Here is a 17,541-nt window from a genome sequence, read left to right on the forward strand (position 1 = left end):
CAAGAATAGTCCACCACCCAAAGAACATCCAGCCAACTTGACACAACTGTAGAAAACATTGGGGTCAACATGGGCCAGCATCCCTGTGGAATGCTTTTGACAGCTTGTGGAGTCCATTCCCCGATGGGGGGGTGCAACTCAATATTAGGAAGGTGTTCCTAATGTTTTGTACACTGTGTATACCTGCAGGCATATACAATCTTGTGTTTTGAATTAGTCCTGGCTGACTAGTTTAAATTATTTTTTGGGGTTGCATAATGTTCATCATACAGCTTCTGTAAGTAATTGGCACAATGGGGCATTTATTTTTTGTCTCGTTGAGCCTGAGAGGTTTTTTTAATATCATATTTTCTCTAGAGGACTGCTTAATAAGCTCGTCCAACCTCACCTCTATTTATAGCATTCATTTCACAATGATGTCCCTGGTGACCAATCAGGAAAATTACAAGCAATTTTTTAAAGTGCTTAGCTGTACATGTACGTCGTCTATTCTGTTCTTTTATACAGCTGTGATGGTTTCAGCAATGTACCATAGTACATCAGTCTCTCTATGTGGTCATGGTATGAGCTGTGCGCCTTGTTTCAACCCAAGAAGCTTAGAAGAAAGAAGTAGTATAAAGTACATGTACTTAAAGGCCCAGGAGCCTTTTCAAATTATATTGATTAGATTCATTTTCCCTTTTTACCTACTGGACATGTATCCTGTAGCTAGTTTTCTCTACGCCCATTTCTTCCTCTTGTCAGTAAATGGAGGTAAGATAAATGTTGTACCCCAACGGAGGAATCATTCCCCTGCACTGCAAAATTGATTGTGCAATTCCAATATCCTCTTTAAGTCCTATTCATGGCCATTCCCACTCACAGGGGAACATTCCCAAGAAAACTGTTCACGGACCATTAAATAAACTTGCATAGATTACAGCATAAAAACTAAAACAGCGCCTTTGGGAATGAAATATAGTCAGTACATACATATATGTAAGGTGGCTGAGTGTGTGTAGTAGACCTTAAAGAGCCACTAAACACATATTGGTATGTATCGGGAGGGGGAAGCTGAAAATGTAACAATTTTCACAATTTCGTAATATTATTCCAATCTTATAGTGTGGAAATATACAGTGGGGTCTGAAATTATTGACACCCTTGATAAAGATTAGCAAAAATGAATGTATAAAATAAATAATTAAAATACTGAGGTATATTGAATGCCAAAAAAAGGGAGGGGAATTATATTATTTTATACTAATACAATTGCTCAGAGAAAGAGATTGTGTTGAACAAGTAATCTTTTTTTTCTCAAAAAGGTAGGGGTCAAAATTATTGACACCCATTTTCAATACCTCACCTTGCAAGGATAACGGCACTTGAGCCTTTGCAAAAAAAATTGAGAACACATTGGGAGGGATCTTAGACCATTCCTCCATACAGAATCCTTCCAGATCATTGATATCCTTTGTCTACGCTTATGGACTGTCCTCTTCAATTCGATTCACAGGTTATCATTGGGTTATCATTGGGTCCGGAGACAGATGGCCATTGCGAAATTTGGTCACGCACACCAGTGGTGGGTTTGGCGTCAAAATGAGAATGCATGAGCAGAAAACTATTCCATACTACTGTAGCTCAGTTGGTAGAGCATGGCGCTTGTAACGCCAGGGTAGTGGGTTCAATCCCCAGGACCACCCATACGTAGAATGTATGCACACATGACTGTAAGTCGCTTTGGATAAAAGCGTCTGCTAAATGGCATATATTATTATTATTATTATTATTATTATTATTAAAATATGGTGGTGGATCTTTGATGTTATGAGGCTATTATGCTTCCACTGGTTCTGGGGTCCTTCTTAAGGTCAATGGCATCATGAACTTTACCCAGTTCCAGGATATTTTAGCCAAAAACCTGGTTGCCTCAGCCTGGAGGCTGAAACCTTGCAGCAAGTGGATCTTCCAGCAAGACAATAACCCAAAGCACACATCAAAATCCACAAAGAAATTGATAATTGACCCCAAAATCAACAATTTGCAATGGTCATTTCAGTCTCCGGACTTGTGGTTTGAAATGTAGACAGCAGCCCATAAGTGCAGACTAAGGATATCAAGGATCTGGAAGTTTCAACTCTAAACCCAACAATGCAATAATCAATAACAATGTAATACCAGGAGGAAAAAAACACATAAGAAATAAGAAGAATTATGAAGAACACAATAAGTAAGTAATTAAGCATACTTGCTTTCAGAAAATATTCAGACCCCTTGACTTTTTCCACATTTTGTTACGTTATGTGTGTAGATTGATGAGGGGGGGAAACGATTTAATACATTTTTTAATAAGGCTGTAACGTAACAAAATATGGAAAAAGTCAAGGGGTCTGAATACTTTCCAAATTCACTGTACACAGTCAGTTCCAATACCATATTTACAATGGGAAGGGATACAGGAGTGATGGAGGTAGATATTATTCATTTTTATTTCACCTTTATTTAACCAGGTAGGCAAGTTGAGAACAAGTTCTCATTTACAATTGCGACCTGGCCAAGATAAAGCAAAGCAGTTCAACACAAACAACGACACAGTTACACATGGAGTAAAACAAACATACAGTCAATAATACAGTATAAACAAGTCTATATACGATGTGAGCAAATGAGGTGAGAAGGGAGGTAAAGGCAAAAAAAAAGGCAAAGTAAATACAAAATAGCAAGTAAAACACTGGAATGGTAGATTTGCAGTGGAAGAATGTGCAAAGTAGAAATAAAAATAATGGGGTGCAAAGGAGCAAAATAAATAAATAAAATACAGTAGGGAAAGAGGTAGTTGTTTGGGCTAAATTATAGGTGGGCTATGTACAGGTGCAGTAATCTTTGAGCTGCTCTGACAGTTGGTGCTTAAAGCTAGTGAGGGAGATAAGTGTTTCCAATTTCAGAGATATTTGTAGTTCGTTCCAGTCATTGGCAGCAGAGAACTGGAAGGAGAGGCGGCCAAAGAAAGAATTGGTTTTGGGGGTGACTAGAGAGATAGATATACCTCCTGGAGCGTGTGCTACAGGTGGGAGATGCTATGGTGACCAGCGAGCTGAGATAAGGGGGGACTTTACCCAGCAGGGTCTTGTAGATGACATGGAGCCAGTGGGTTTGGCGACGAGTATGAAGTGAGGGCCAGCCAACGAGAGCGTACAGTTCGCAATGGTGGGTAGCATATGGGGCTTTGGTGACAAAACGGATTGCACTGTGATAGACTGCATCCAATTTGTTGAGTAGGGTATTGGAGGCTATTTTGTAAATGACATCGCTGAAGTCGAGGATTGGTAGGATGATCATTTTTACAAGGGTATGTTTGGCAGCATGAGTGAAGGATGCTTTGTTTTGCGAAAAAGGAAGCAAATTCTAGATTTAACTTTGGATTGGAGATGTACAGGGGTAAGGTGACTAGGCAACAGGATATAAGATAAACAGAGTTGCATCAGCTTGTATGTGAGTGGGTGTGTAAGTGTGTGTAGGACCTGTGAGTGTACAAAGAAACAATGCAAAAATAAAAATATAATTAACACACAAGGTTAACTCAGATACTCAGTGTTGCTATTTTGTTAGCTATTTATCAGTCTTATTGCTTGGGGATAGAAGCTGTTCAAGAACCTGTTGGTGCCAAACTTAATTCCGCTTGCCATGCGGAAGTAGAGAGAATAGTCTATGGCTTGGGTCTATGGCTTGAAGTCTTTAACAATTTTCCAGGCCTTCCTACCACACCGCCTAATATACTGTAGATGTCCTGGATGGCAGGGAGCTCGGCCCCAGTGATGTACTGGGCTGTCCGCACCACCCTCTTGTAGCGCCATGAGATCGAGGGCGGTGCTATTGCTATACCAGGCTGTGAAGCAGCCAGTCAAAATGCTCTCAATGGTACAGCTGTAGAACTTTTGGAGGATTTGAGGGCCCATGCCAAAACTTTTTCAACCTCTTGAGGAGGTAAGAGGCGGTGTCACACCTTCTTCACGACTGTGTTTGGACCATTTTAAGTCTTTACTGATTTGGACACAGAGGAACTTGAAGCTCTCGACCAGATCCACTGCAGCCCCCTCAAAGGATTCTGTCTGGAGGAATGGTCTAAGATCCCTCCCAATGTGTTCTCTAACTCATAAAACATTTTAGAAAAAGGCTCAGTCTCGTTATCCTCGAAAGGTGAGGTATCGAAAGGTATTGAAAATAGGGGTGTGAATCATTTTGACCCCTACCCTTTTGAGAAGAAAATATATGACTTCTTAACAGTGCTTGACTTGGATTGAAATTGGTTCCGGTAGTCATTTTGGGTGACGGTACGGTTTGTATTTAGGTGCAGGAGCGCCACAATACATTTGAGCTAATATTCTATAAGAGGAACAGGAACATTTGAGGGGCAGGTACTAAGCTCCAGTGAGCTCCTACCCAAGTTAAGCACTACTTGTTAAACAAAATCTTTTCTCTGAGCAATTGTATTAGTATACAATAAAATCCTTCCCCCCAAAAATGTAGCATACAATATAACTATAACTATTTGAATGATTTATTTTATACATTCATTTTTGCTAATCTTTATCAAGTGTGTCAATAATTTCAGATCCCACTCTATCTAAAACACAGGAAAGTGACGTTTTTGACTGCACTGTGCCTTTAAAATACTCATGTAATTAATGGGTGCATTTCATTTACAAGAGTCATTATCAGTTATTGATAATTGATAGTTATTGATCCCCACAGGTTTATGTCCTTACCATGAGCAGTGAACTCCAAATTACTGTAGTAGAGTGTGTGGATATGGAAATGGAATTCCTGCATCAAGCAGGAAGACACACAAAGGCTTTGTATTCCATGTTCCAATGTTAGTGTATGTGTATCCTTAAACAGACAAAGAGAAGTGTTGAAAATATCAAAAAATATCTTTGGAAAACATTTAAGGTAGATAATATGAATTACTGAAGACCTCTACAGCTTATTTGAAAGATATGTAACAGCATTGTACTAAATGGCATAATAACAATTGCTTATTGCTTTACACAAGCGTTTTAATATTTCACAAAATGATTGTACATAAATGTTTTTAGATGTAATATTAAATAGGTTCCCCATCCCTGTCTATCTATGCGATAATTATATATATCAAGGCACACCCTTTGTGTGTCACAGCGAATTGTTATTCTGCATGGTATTGGATCCGTCTCGCTCGAAAGAGCAGCCCTTGCCTGCGGCTGGAGCAATAGCAGGTGTGTCTATTGGCCTGATGAGAGCCAGACAAAGTGCCTGGGTTCACACAAATGACACAGACGGCTGCGAGCCACCCCTGCCACAAGCTGAAAATGTGTTAAAGAGAAAGTGTTCACGTTTTTACCCATATCATGAGCTTGGAAAGGGCATAATTAAAAAATAATAATGATGTTTTTTTCCCCTTGACTTTTTGTCTGATGTTTGACGTATTAAAACAAAAAACAAAAAAGGTAATGCATCGTAATGACTTTTATTATGAAAGGAAAGAGGCTCAAGGAAAGCGTAATACACATTCAAAAGAAGACTCAACCGTTGACAGTGAATACTGTACTGTACCAGATAAATAACAGCAGCATCAACATGTGTAAAGCACTCAACATGCTTGGAGGGGAAATTTTGCAAAAACATGCAAAGACACTTGTGCACAGAAAGGTACCACTAAACTGATACATTGTGATAGCAAAATACCACAGTTTATCACAAGAACATCACATGTCAAAGTGTGAAAGCACACTCATTTGGTAGGTGTATGACATCTGCTTGAAGTGCATAACATATTTTTCTGTCAGCTATTGACTACCTGTAAACATGCTACTCTATAAGGCATACAGTTAAGGATTTGCCCAAATAAAGAGACACAGACATTGTCCATAAAGGGATAGTCCAAGGTGTGATAATCTGTTCAGATGTAGCACACTGCTAACATGCCATCTGTGGGCAGTGATATGCTTTATTTTATTTCAGATATGAAAATGATATTACATAGAACTATAGCAAGATGCTATCTACAACAGAACTACTGGTATGAATCTTTTTGACTAATTTCCCTAAAATGCTCATCTAGATGTTCATAATTAGGCACAAGTTACGGCACAGTAAACATTTCAATAAACCTCATTTGGTCATTCAGATTTATGACTCTGGATCCTTTACATTAAAAGTGACAAAGTTGTCTATTTGTAATTTCTTTTGATTGCAGACATTGAATAGTTAACATTTATCCCATTGCTGACATCAAACATCTAAGGCCCATTGAAGCCACCCAAAAAACTATGAAGTCTCTTTAAAGGATACTTTGAAACATTGTCTACCTTTCTTTCCATGATGGCAAGAAAACAAATAACTTGGGTGACAAAGAAATGGATCTATATATCAATGGTATGTTATAGGCTGGCTGATGTTAAAGGAAATATCTGTCTTCCAATTTCAAAAAGTATCAACCAGTTCAATGAGGGTGAGGGTCTTTGTGAGTGCACAAGGCTCTGGTTGGCATAAATGTAACTACATTTTCTTTTTCTGTGTAAGTGTATTTTTGTTTGAGCAATGCTTGATTGATTGTTTGTGCATTTTGTACCTTGGCCAAAGTAGACAATTGAAGTTTTTAAAAATCCACAGGATACACTGTGTATATACTTAGGTCCTTGCAGCAAACAAGCAACTTTATAGCTTCAAACAGCATTCAAATGTTTTTCTTGTTCTTACATGGAGTTTAATTCCTTTACTACTATAAGTACACAATTTAAATGTAGGCCTATTTGCAGGAGGAACAGTTGCATAGAGCACCTGTAGCCCTTTCCTGCAGTCGAATGACCAAAAGTGGTCTCATGGGTGGAATGTTATTCATATTTGCTATGTCAAACTATGTGTTATATTTCAGTACATTTGTCTATAAAATGTAATATTGAGATGAAAACTCAAAATTGAATACATTTCAACTCTATATCTGACATGGTAAAAGTGTCTTATTTTTTTAAACCAATTATGTGTGTGAGGTGTTCACTTTTTTTTCTAAGTCGATTTGTTTAAGACTACCAAGAAAGGTTAAGGGGATGGGGTAGTGAAATGATGCAATAGTAGTGGCAACAAGGTAGCCTGGAGAGTGTCTTCGGGAGATAGATTTGATAGGTGTTACAGCAGGTACCTTAGGTGATGCCTATAGTGTTAGACCATTTGGTAGAAGATGTTCCTTATAAGCGATTCCATACGAAACCAGAACAAACAAAATACAATGATTTGGGGATTTTTGAAACATTTCATCCATAGAATGATCCTTTGGAGGAAGGATTGTTGACATATATTTGACGTTTGTATCTAAAAGCATAATTGAGAAATACTGAATCAAAGTTGCCATATTATGGCATTTTTGCCATACCCAGGCCTCCTTTAAGACTCCATAATGTTTCATCTGTAGATGCTAAAAAGCAAAAATGGGTGTCATATGTAACTTTAACGCTTGCTCTGTAATATGAGTAGTATTATGATTTCAGTAACATTTTTGTACATTCATTTATGAATATTGAAAAATATAAACATGAATATTGAAAAATATAAACATGAATATAGAAACAAATATGTATTTGGCAAATGTTTCAATATATTGTTGAACATAATATACTCTAGGGGCATATCAAAGTGGGATCTCTGCTAGTTTAACTTTATGTCCCATTTTATATAGAGAAATTGGCACAGCAGACAATGTAACCAATCCCAGCCCTCCTTTTACTTGCATCATTGCACCTTATGCAAATCACCAGCAGAGGCCGACCATTTTGAATCCATTTTAGTAATGTTAACAAACTGGATCATAACTATAAAAGTAGCATAGATCCCACTCTGGAACTTTGATATGCCCGTAGAGCAGTTGTGTCAAACTCATTCCACCGAGGGCCGAGTGTCTGCACGTATTTTGTTTTTCCTTTAAATTAAGGGAGTTCCTTATGTGGGAGGGCCGTAGAGTATTATGTTCAACAATATCAAGAAAAATGTGCCAAATCAAAAATGTTGTTTTTTCAATATTCAGGTTTTTATTTTTAAACATTCATAAAAAATTAAAATTAAAAATGCTACTCATATTACAGAGCAAGCGGTAAAGCTTAATATTACACCAATTTTCATCTTTGCAGCCCATACAGATGAAACATTATGATGTATTTTAGGAGGCCTGAGGAAGGCCAAAATGTCATAAATATGACAACTTTGATAAATGATTTCTCAATTATGCTTTTAGAATGTCAAATGTCAAATATATGTCAACAATCATTCTTCCAACGGACCATTCTATGGATGAAATCTTATTTTTTTTAAATCAGCAAAATGATGGCCTTTTTCCCCCCTCGTTTCGTATGGAATCACTCGTATGTGTTGTCATTAAGGTAATAAGGACTGACTATTACTGCTCATGACTGTCATAATTGGTGAAGGAATTGATATAACATGTTACAATAGAGCAGCCAAAGGCCTTAGGTGATGCATGCTCGAAGGCTGCATCTAATACAAAGGTGTCCCTGGTGGTTTGGCACCAGCAGTCATACAGCATGTGGTCCTTGGGCAAAATGGATTAACAAAGTTGCTCCTCGAGCATTGCAATAGTTGACAGTGCTTCAACTGAAAAACAGTGTCGAGGGAGCTCCTTAGGTCCTCCTTAGACAATGCGGTAGTCAAACGTGTCCTTCTCTGTGTGGTCTGTCCAGTTGGAGGAGGGCATGCTGCGGTATGGGTCCAGCAGGATGCGGAAGCAGCGCACGATGAGCAAGGCCAGGGCGATGAAGAGGAGGAGGACGAAAACAAAGGCAGCCTTCCCCTCAGCCATCCTGGACCCCTCATCCATCTCGTCACTGCTCCTCCTGCCTTCCTCAGACAATCACTTACAGATGTGGGAAGATACTGGAGCACTGGTGGCTCCTGTAGTGAAAGCCAAACCAATCAAATATGAGTAAATGCATTGTATATAATCAGTGGCGTCATTCAGGGCAGGTGGGGTTTGCCTGTTTTGCATGTTATTTTGGTATTAATACGTGTCACATATCAGTTTGCAAACAACGTAAAATATATATATTTGAGTTTGTTTTCTTGAGTAAGGCAGCTCCAAAATGCAGGTGTTTCAGCCTCGCTTAGTGCTTTCTGTGGTGGTGGGGCATCCAGCTGAAAATACGGAGTGTTGCGCCATGATTGGCTCAGTGTTCGGTCACTCATGGGGACACAACGTTACCGCCAAGTCTAAGGGTAGATATAGGATATTCTAGCCCCTTGGGTGCTGCCATAGAGTTGAAGTGCCCATCCAAGAAGGCTCAAGGTCATTGGCCACAGATAAAATGATGTCAAATCATGTTATACAGCAGCTTTGATTGGACTGATCATGTCAACATCATACTTTACAAATCTTCACTAGCAGTCATCATGATGAACGGGTCAGCAGGTAGTCTAGTGGTTAGAGTGTTGAACTAGTAAATTAAAGGATGCAAGATCAAATCCCCGAGCTGACAAGGTAAAAATCTGTCGTTCTGCCCCTGAACTGTTCCTAGGCCGTCATTGAAAATAAGAATTTGTTCATAACTGACTTGCCTAGTTAAATAAATAAATGAATCAATTTGACAATCTACTGGCTAATCCTAAATAATGAAATAATGAAGAAAAATTATAGATAAAACGCATCGGTGCTCATCGGCCATTGGACATAAACATTACACAACAAGCTGGAAATCGCAAATTCAACAATGAGTGGTTTGGAAGGAATCATTAGCTAACTGCAAGCATTGCAAAGCAATCATTAGCCTGCTATTCAGTGGAGTGGCTAAAATTAGTCTAAGATTAGTTTAAAATTATACACATTGGCCATGCTGTCAATGAAGCAAGATTTGTTCCACGCTCAATACAACTGTTAACTCGGAACTGCACAATCTGACTTTAGTGAGTTCAAGACAACTGGGAACTCAGGAAAAATTAGTTACGACAGGGAAAATACGTTTGGAACTTTCACCCAACTCGGAATTGTAAATCTGGAACTCGGGCCTCTTTCTAGAGCTACGACCTGAAGATCACTGATGTCATCATGATTCAAACTTTTTTTCTTCCAGTTTCCAGTTGTCTTGAAAGCATCCTAAATCCAGAGAATGCCAGACTTTTATGACAAAGTTTGATGACAAAATATTCCCATGAAGGACCGCCACAACAAGGTGAGTCCTAAAATGTCTTGTATGCTGCTGCATAAATGATTTAATATGCCAGGAAGATATTTTTACTGAAGCTAAGAAAGTAATGAAGTAATAAACTAAGTGTATGTTGTGTAGTAAGCTGTTAGTAGCCCATGTGCCTCACCCTAATAATTTTGCCTACTGTTCTGACTTGGTGGTAGCCTATAACTTGTTTTCAAGAAATGTAATCCTTGAATATTGTAAGAGCTTTCATTGTCTGCTTATATGCCCCCTTCATTTATTCTACAGTTCTGACTTGACGTACAGGGAGAACACTGTAAGAATGGCCCGTGTTCTGAATTCGGTCTCTGTACATTTCAAAAGTGCTGAACAAATAGTTATATCGACTACGTCCGTCCTAGCTCGCTCATTAGTCTTAATCGAAATTACGGATTGCCTCTGATCCGCTTGTCGACCCCCTTATGCCATAGATTGTACATCTCAATTATCAGTAGAAACCACATTTGTTTAAGAAAATCAGCCATATCAGCTATGTTTTTTAAAGGCAGCAAATAAGGCTGAATGAACTGTTTCGCTGCCAGACAAGGCTCCGCTGATAGCCAGGTGTAGCAGTGGTATAGTGCAGTTAATGTATATTTTAGTGTTGTGTAGTGGCTTTGCTGGCATGTATCCCACTTTCTTTTTTTTGCCCCACCAAGATTTACATGCTAAAATCACCACAATGCTTTACAGTGGAAATAAAAATGTATTTTAGATTCTTTCTTGGTCTACTAATGTAAAGGCTAGGGAAGAATAGTAAATACTTGCAAGGGTAAAAAGTATTCTAACTACTGGCTTGCCTACATCAGAACACTGCAACATGGCCATGTAATAGGACAAGCCAAGCGGGGGAAGCAAACACAATGCCAGCAGAGTGTGTGGTAACACTCTTAAACTGGAGCAGGGTGGCTCCCTGTTGCTTTGAATGGTTCAGGCTCTGAGCAGCAGCATTGTGTAAGAGTGTTTTGCTCTCTCGACTGTGAGCTTTAAGAGGCTCTTTTGGGCTGGATTTAGGCCTCATGGTTCTGTAAGCGTTATGCGTTGTCACAGAGATTGAGAACGTCACCTGGGAGGGGATGACAGGCAAAACCGGTAGTGTTATGTGATGGCTTATGGTGAGGAGGAAGACGAAAGAGCCCTTTGTTCTAGACATATCTCTGCAAGTGACTCTCGGGAGAGAAGCCTTCAACCCTGCTTCTCTGTGATGGGCAGAGGATGAACATCCTGTAATCCATCACACTTAGGGCTCAAGAATGATATTTCACCCTGCTGACTTATAGTGTTGCCAGAGGAAAGTGACAAGTGATGTGGCAGTAAGCACAGCTGAAGGAAAAGGAACCAAAATGATTTTTTGTCTGGTTTACGGTTTTAAAAAATAAAAATAAAAATCGGTCTGATGTAAATCGATATTAGTTAATACAATATACTTGTTGATGAATGTAAGCTGATGTCCATTTTTTACCAGGATGAAATTAATGATTTAGACTACAAAAAAAGAGAACAAAAGCAGTGCTTTTGATATAGGCTACCTCCTCCAGTTCTTTAATTCTGTCCCTTCAAGGTACTATTGTTGAGCAATTAAGTCTAGCAACCACATTTTACTCTGCTGATTGTTGTTAGGCAATATACAATAAAGTCTCCTCACATTTACTTGACCTTTTTGCATTGTCATTGCATTATGGAAGCCTCAGTTACACAAAGAATCAAGGAGGCAGTTGACACATTAAAGAATATGATTGTTCATGCCTGTGTAGACATGGAAAGAGTTAACTATCAAAGTGCCAAGAGAATGAGTTTTGTTTTGATTTATGTTTTTATTCTACAGCTGACTTCTAGTGTCATTTTGTAGCGTGGGCTGTGAACAGCATTAATTAAATATGTTTTTATTAGTCAAACTGGAGAGAATAATACTTTTATATGAGGGGTTCCATACGTTTTGTTACTGATTCTACAGGGTCGAGAATGTATCTCATAACAAACACATACTTGCCTGGGATCTACTGACTTCTGAAATAATGTAACAGAATGGCACGTGTTGCGCATTGACAATCCACACCATTTTGATAATAGAAAACAGCTATATTTTGAAAACAGGACACACCCTTAAATACATGTTTATTTTCAGATGTTTTGTAAGAGTTTATAGACTATTACAATAACAATCGATATCAGAACATATTCTATCAGTGCGACATTGCGAAATTAAAAGGAAAATTAAAGGCATTCTCTCGCCTGTGCGCAGGTGCCAAAATGATAATACACAAAAATAGGCAAGTTTGTCTCTTTAATGTCACTCAATGAGCAGCATGGCATTAAAATGCTAAAATAAATTACCAAAACATCACTCAAAATAATTAATGTATTAGGCCTACTTTAGACTAGTGAGAAGATGGAGTGACGCTTACCTGTTGTATCAGAAGAGCGCGGGAAATTCCGTCAGCGCGCGCACCAAAGGCAATACATTTATGAATAGCGTAATATTTTTCAGTATTTTGCGAGAAAAACAATAACAAGCATTTTATCTAAACATACCCATTTTCATTATCTTTCTTTCAAGCTGTTAATATTTCTGCCTGCTCATCCACCCAGAGCTTTTGTCGTCCCCCTCACTCACTCCCACCAAAGCGATGTAGTAGGCTATCTCGTCGCCAGTGGCAACCTGTTGCCATAGTAATCCATCCGTACAGGTGTAAGTGCACGAGAGAAAGCAAGGTGTGGTTCTGTCTGTGTGTTTCATGACATAGCAAATTGATAAGCTTCTGTTTGAGACATCTTCCACAACCTCATTGTTAGATAATTATTGCAAAATGTGCAGAATATCGCAATAGATAGAAATAACACATCGAAAAGACTAAATTCTGGCCTTTGATTTAAATTGTTTTTTTTACTTCGCTGGAAGAAACATGTAGAGAAACCTTGCACATCTTATCTTGGTTTTGACTCATATCCCATTCCCTGAGTCCCACAGATAGTCCAGGCTACCAAACTATTGCCTAATATCCGAATTATTTTTCATAAAAAACAATGATGATCATGCAAGTCAGTTTCCTAATGGCCTGTGAGTAATAGGCTACAATAGACATACCTCAGTGGTAAAATGTGACTGAATTACTTGATTCATAAAATAAGCAGACCGATGAACATGATTTGCTCTGAGCCAGACATCAAGCAGTTAGTCTTCCACATTTAAGAATGACGGGTCAGACTGCTTGCAAAAACCAAATCACCATTGTTGTTCTCTAATCTAAAACTCACTGATGGGCCTGGCATACAAAGCACCACAGAGCTCTCTGGTGGTTATTTTATGCATTGCAGTTCAAAGCACACAATGGAGACACTCGATGTACAAAACAGGAACCTTTGCTCTTTACATGACATATACTGACCAGGTGAATTCAGGTGAAAGCTATGATCCTCTATTGATGTCAGCTATTAAATATACTTCAATCAGTGTAGAGGAAGGGAAGGTGACAGGACAAAGAAGGATTTTTAAGCCTTGAGACAATTGAGACATGGATTGAGATGTGTGCAATTCAGAGGGTGAATGGGCAAGACAAAAGATGTAAGTGCCTTTGAACGGGGTGTGGTAGTAGGTTCCAGGCGCACTGATTTGAGTGTGTCAAGAACTGCAACGCTGCAACAGTTTCCCTTGTGTATCAAGAATGGTCTATCACCGAAAGGATATCCAGCCAACTTGACACAACTGTGGGAAACAGCCTCAATTCATGCCCCAATGAATTGAGGCTGTTCTGACTGCAAAAGGGGGTGCAACTCAATATTAGTAAGGTGTTCCTCATATTTTCTGTACACTCAGTGTATAAGAATATACTGTATAACCTGGTATTGAACCTCAGGCGTTTAGTTACCGGACAGCGATGGGCCGATACCAGTGCTGCCATTGGCTCAAAGGGACGCTGAATCTCAATAAATCTACACCCTCACTGCATGCAGGCTATTATTATGCAAAAACAATACACGTATAGGTAAACAATATTTTTTTTATGTTTAAGTAAGAATCAAAGATGTACTCATTCGTTGATCCCTATGGAAGTTCCACTGTTAACACTTTGGGGATTTGTAGCCGCTGACTGTGTCTTGCTTTCTTTCCAAAAGAGAACTGGAAACAGTCTTTGATTGCCTACCCTCCAATTAGTAGACATTCTCACTTCATGTTCTTTTCTGGAAATTAATTGAAATGAACACCACTCATATCAAACACCATTTGCATAGTTAAATCAAGAAGCTATATACTCAAGAAGCTGGCTACATTTGACCGTAACACTTTAGTTCACACGCCAAAAACAAATCCATATGAATTTACATTTGAAAGAGGAGCATAAAAAATATATTTTACCCAGGGGGAAGGTGGTTGCAGAACAGATGAAACCATTTTCTAACATGCACTCAGGCCATCCCTTGATAGATGCTTTTCATGTTGGCTAGCATAGCTTACAGAGCTTTAAGGTCAAATTTCTACGGAGAAATGAGTGGGCACATATGCACACCCACACACTCTCATGTGAAACACCCCCCCCCCACACACACACTCTCATGTGAAACACCCCCCCCCCCCCCCACACACACACACACACACACGAGGCTGCTGAGGGGAGGACGGCTCATAATAGCTATAATTGAGTGAATGGAATTGTATCATGCACATGGAAACCATATTTTTGATGAGTTCAATACCATTCCATTTATTCCATTCCAGCCATTACTATGACCCCATCCTCCCCAATTACAGATTTTTTAAAATCCCTTTGGTGCAATTTTCAAAAGTATGTGGTACATTTTTACAACTCTTAGTACAAAATCTATAAAGCAGTTGTTCAAAACTCTAATCACATTTTCAATTGACTAATGCCTAGATTTCATCAGATCAAGTGTTAACCGGCGATAGCCGACACCCACATAGCTGATATTTTGGCTGTGTCATAGCTGATGTTTTGGATGTGTCGGAGGTGTAACTGCATTGGACCTGTCAAAATCTGTAAGCAGCTGCTGTTGATCATCGTCACAAAGCCATAGGCCTACCCCTCCCCGCTGACATCTGCTTGAACAACACACAAAATCATACAGTCACTTTTTCACCAAACCTAATCAGTGTTTCAGAAATACATGTTTCACATTGCAATACATGTTCATGTAAAGTAATTGCCTTTTACAATGCAATGCTCACACTACTTTTGATATGATATTACTTAATCCGAATGCTCTTTAATGATGATCACATAAACGTTTGGTGAACCTATAGATTTGACATGTAAACTGGTTTGTCTACTACAGATTTTGAGAACAACAATGAAAATGTATGTCTATAAAGTAGAAACATAAAAAGTATGATATATACTCCAATGAACTACAATAGGTTAAAGGGTGACTGTTATGATTTTACATCAGAGTAAGTTCTCAAAAAAGTCTATTGAAAAGATCAGAGATGAACTGTTCATAACAAATCCAATCAAATGAAAAGTGTTTTGGTTACACAGATTAGCAGATGTTACAGCAGGTGCAGCAAAATGTTTGTGTTCCTACAGTGCATTAATACAATGTCAATACGCAATACAGCACGGTATACCGTAATATACGCCATTTAAGTAGCAGAAACTTTCATCCAAAGTGACAACAGTTCACACATTTTGGTATTTGACCCCAGTGGGAATCGAACCCACAGCTCAGGTGTTGCTAATTCCATGCTCTTATGAACTGAGACACGTACAGGACCACAACAATACATACGTACAATACTGTAAAATACAACACACGATTACAATTCAGGTGGAAGATGTAAGACTTCCATCCCCATGAGCGTACCACTCTCCTTCAGGCCATGGATGATGAGGACACAATGATTTCAATCCAGACCAGTCAGGCTTGGATTAGCCATGCCAAAAGGCTTTTCCCCAATTACTTTTACTGTGATGTTGATGACAACCTATGAACCTATGGCCAAATGCTCAAGACATGCTTGATGCAATGGTGCCTGCTAATAATTGCTTCTTTAATTTGATAACATTGTGAAAGATGTCTTGAGTGATGACACCTTTGATCACACATGGGATAGACATTTTGTACATTTGATGTTCAGTCAATTTTAATGGGTAGTGCAAGTGTATTGAAATACGGTCATTGTCACACCCTAATCTGTTTTACCGGTCTTTGTGATTGTCTCCACACCCCTCCAGGTGTCAACCATCTTCCCCATTATCCTGTGTATTTACACCTGTGTTCTCCGTTTGTCTGTTGCCAGTTTGTTTTGTTTCGTCAAGCCTACCAGCGTTTTCCCCTCTGCTCCTGTCTCTTGATTGTTCCTGATTCCTAGGTTTCCCGGTGTTGACCAATCAGCCTGCCTGCCGTCCTGTACCTTTGCCCCACCTATCTGGATTACTGACCTCTGCCTGCCTTTGACCCATCTTTTGCCTGCCCCTGTTCTGTTAATTAACTGTTGTTACTTGGACGTTGTCTGCATCTGGGTCTTACCTGAAACGTGATACTCATGTACTATAATCAACAAAAAAGCGAAGATATCAATATGTTTTGGTGATTAAACCAATGACCTCATTATATTTCACAATAATCTTATATTCTGGATCAATGGTTGTGTGGTGAAAGATGTATACAAAGTAAATGGATGCACAATGAAAGGTTTTGAATGTAAGACTGGCTGCGTAACAAGTGTTACCAGTGTGGAGTTTAGAAAATTCACCACGTACAGTGGCTTGCGAAAATATTCACCCCCCTTTTCCTATTTTGTTGCCTTACAACCTGGAATTAAAATACATTTTGGGGGGATTTGTATCATTTGATTTACACAACATGCCTACCACTTTGAAGATGCAAAATATTTTTTATTGTGAAGCAAGCAAGAAATAAGACAAAAAAAACTGAAAACTTTGAGCGTGCCTAACTATTCACCCCGCCCCCAAAGTCAATACTTTGTAGAGCCACCTTTTGCAGCAATTACAGCTGCAAATCTCTTGGGGTATGTCTCTATAAGCTTGGCACATCTAGCCACTGGGATTTTTGCCCATTCTTCAAGGCAAAACTGCTCCAGCTCATTCAAGTTGGATGGGTTCCGCTGGTGTACAGCAATCTTTTAGTCATAAAACAGATTATCAATTGGATTGAGGTCTGGGCTTTGACTAGGCCATTCCAAGACATAAATGTTTCCCATTAAACCACTTGAGTGTTGCTTTAGCAGTATGCTTAGGGTTATTGTCCTGCTGGAGGGTGAACCTCCATCCCAGTCTCAAATCTCTTGAAGACTGAAACAGGTTTCCCTCAAGAATTTCCCTGTATTTAGCACCATCCACTATTCCTTCAATTCTGA

Source organism: Oncorhynchus gorbuscha, linkage group LG19 (genome assembly GCF_021184085.1).
Source record: "Oncorhynchus gorbuscha isolate QuinsamMale2020 ecotype Even-year linkage group LG19, OgorEven_v1.0, whole genome shotgun sequence".
NCBI classification, from domain to species: Eukaryota; Metazoa; Chordata; class Actinopteri; order Salmoniformes; family Salmonidae; genus Oncorhynchus; species Oncorhynchus gorbuscha.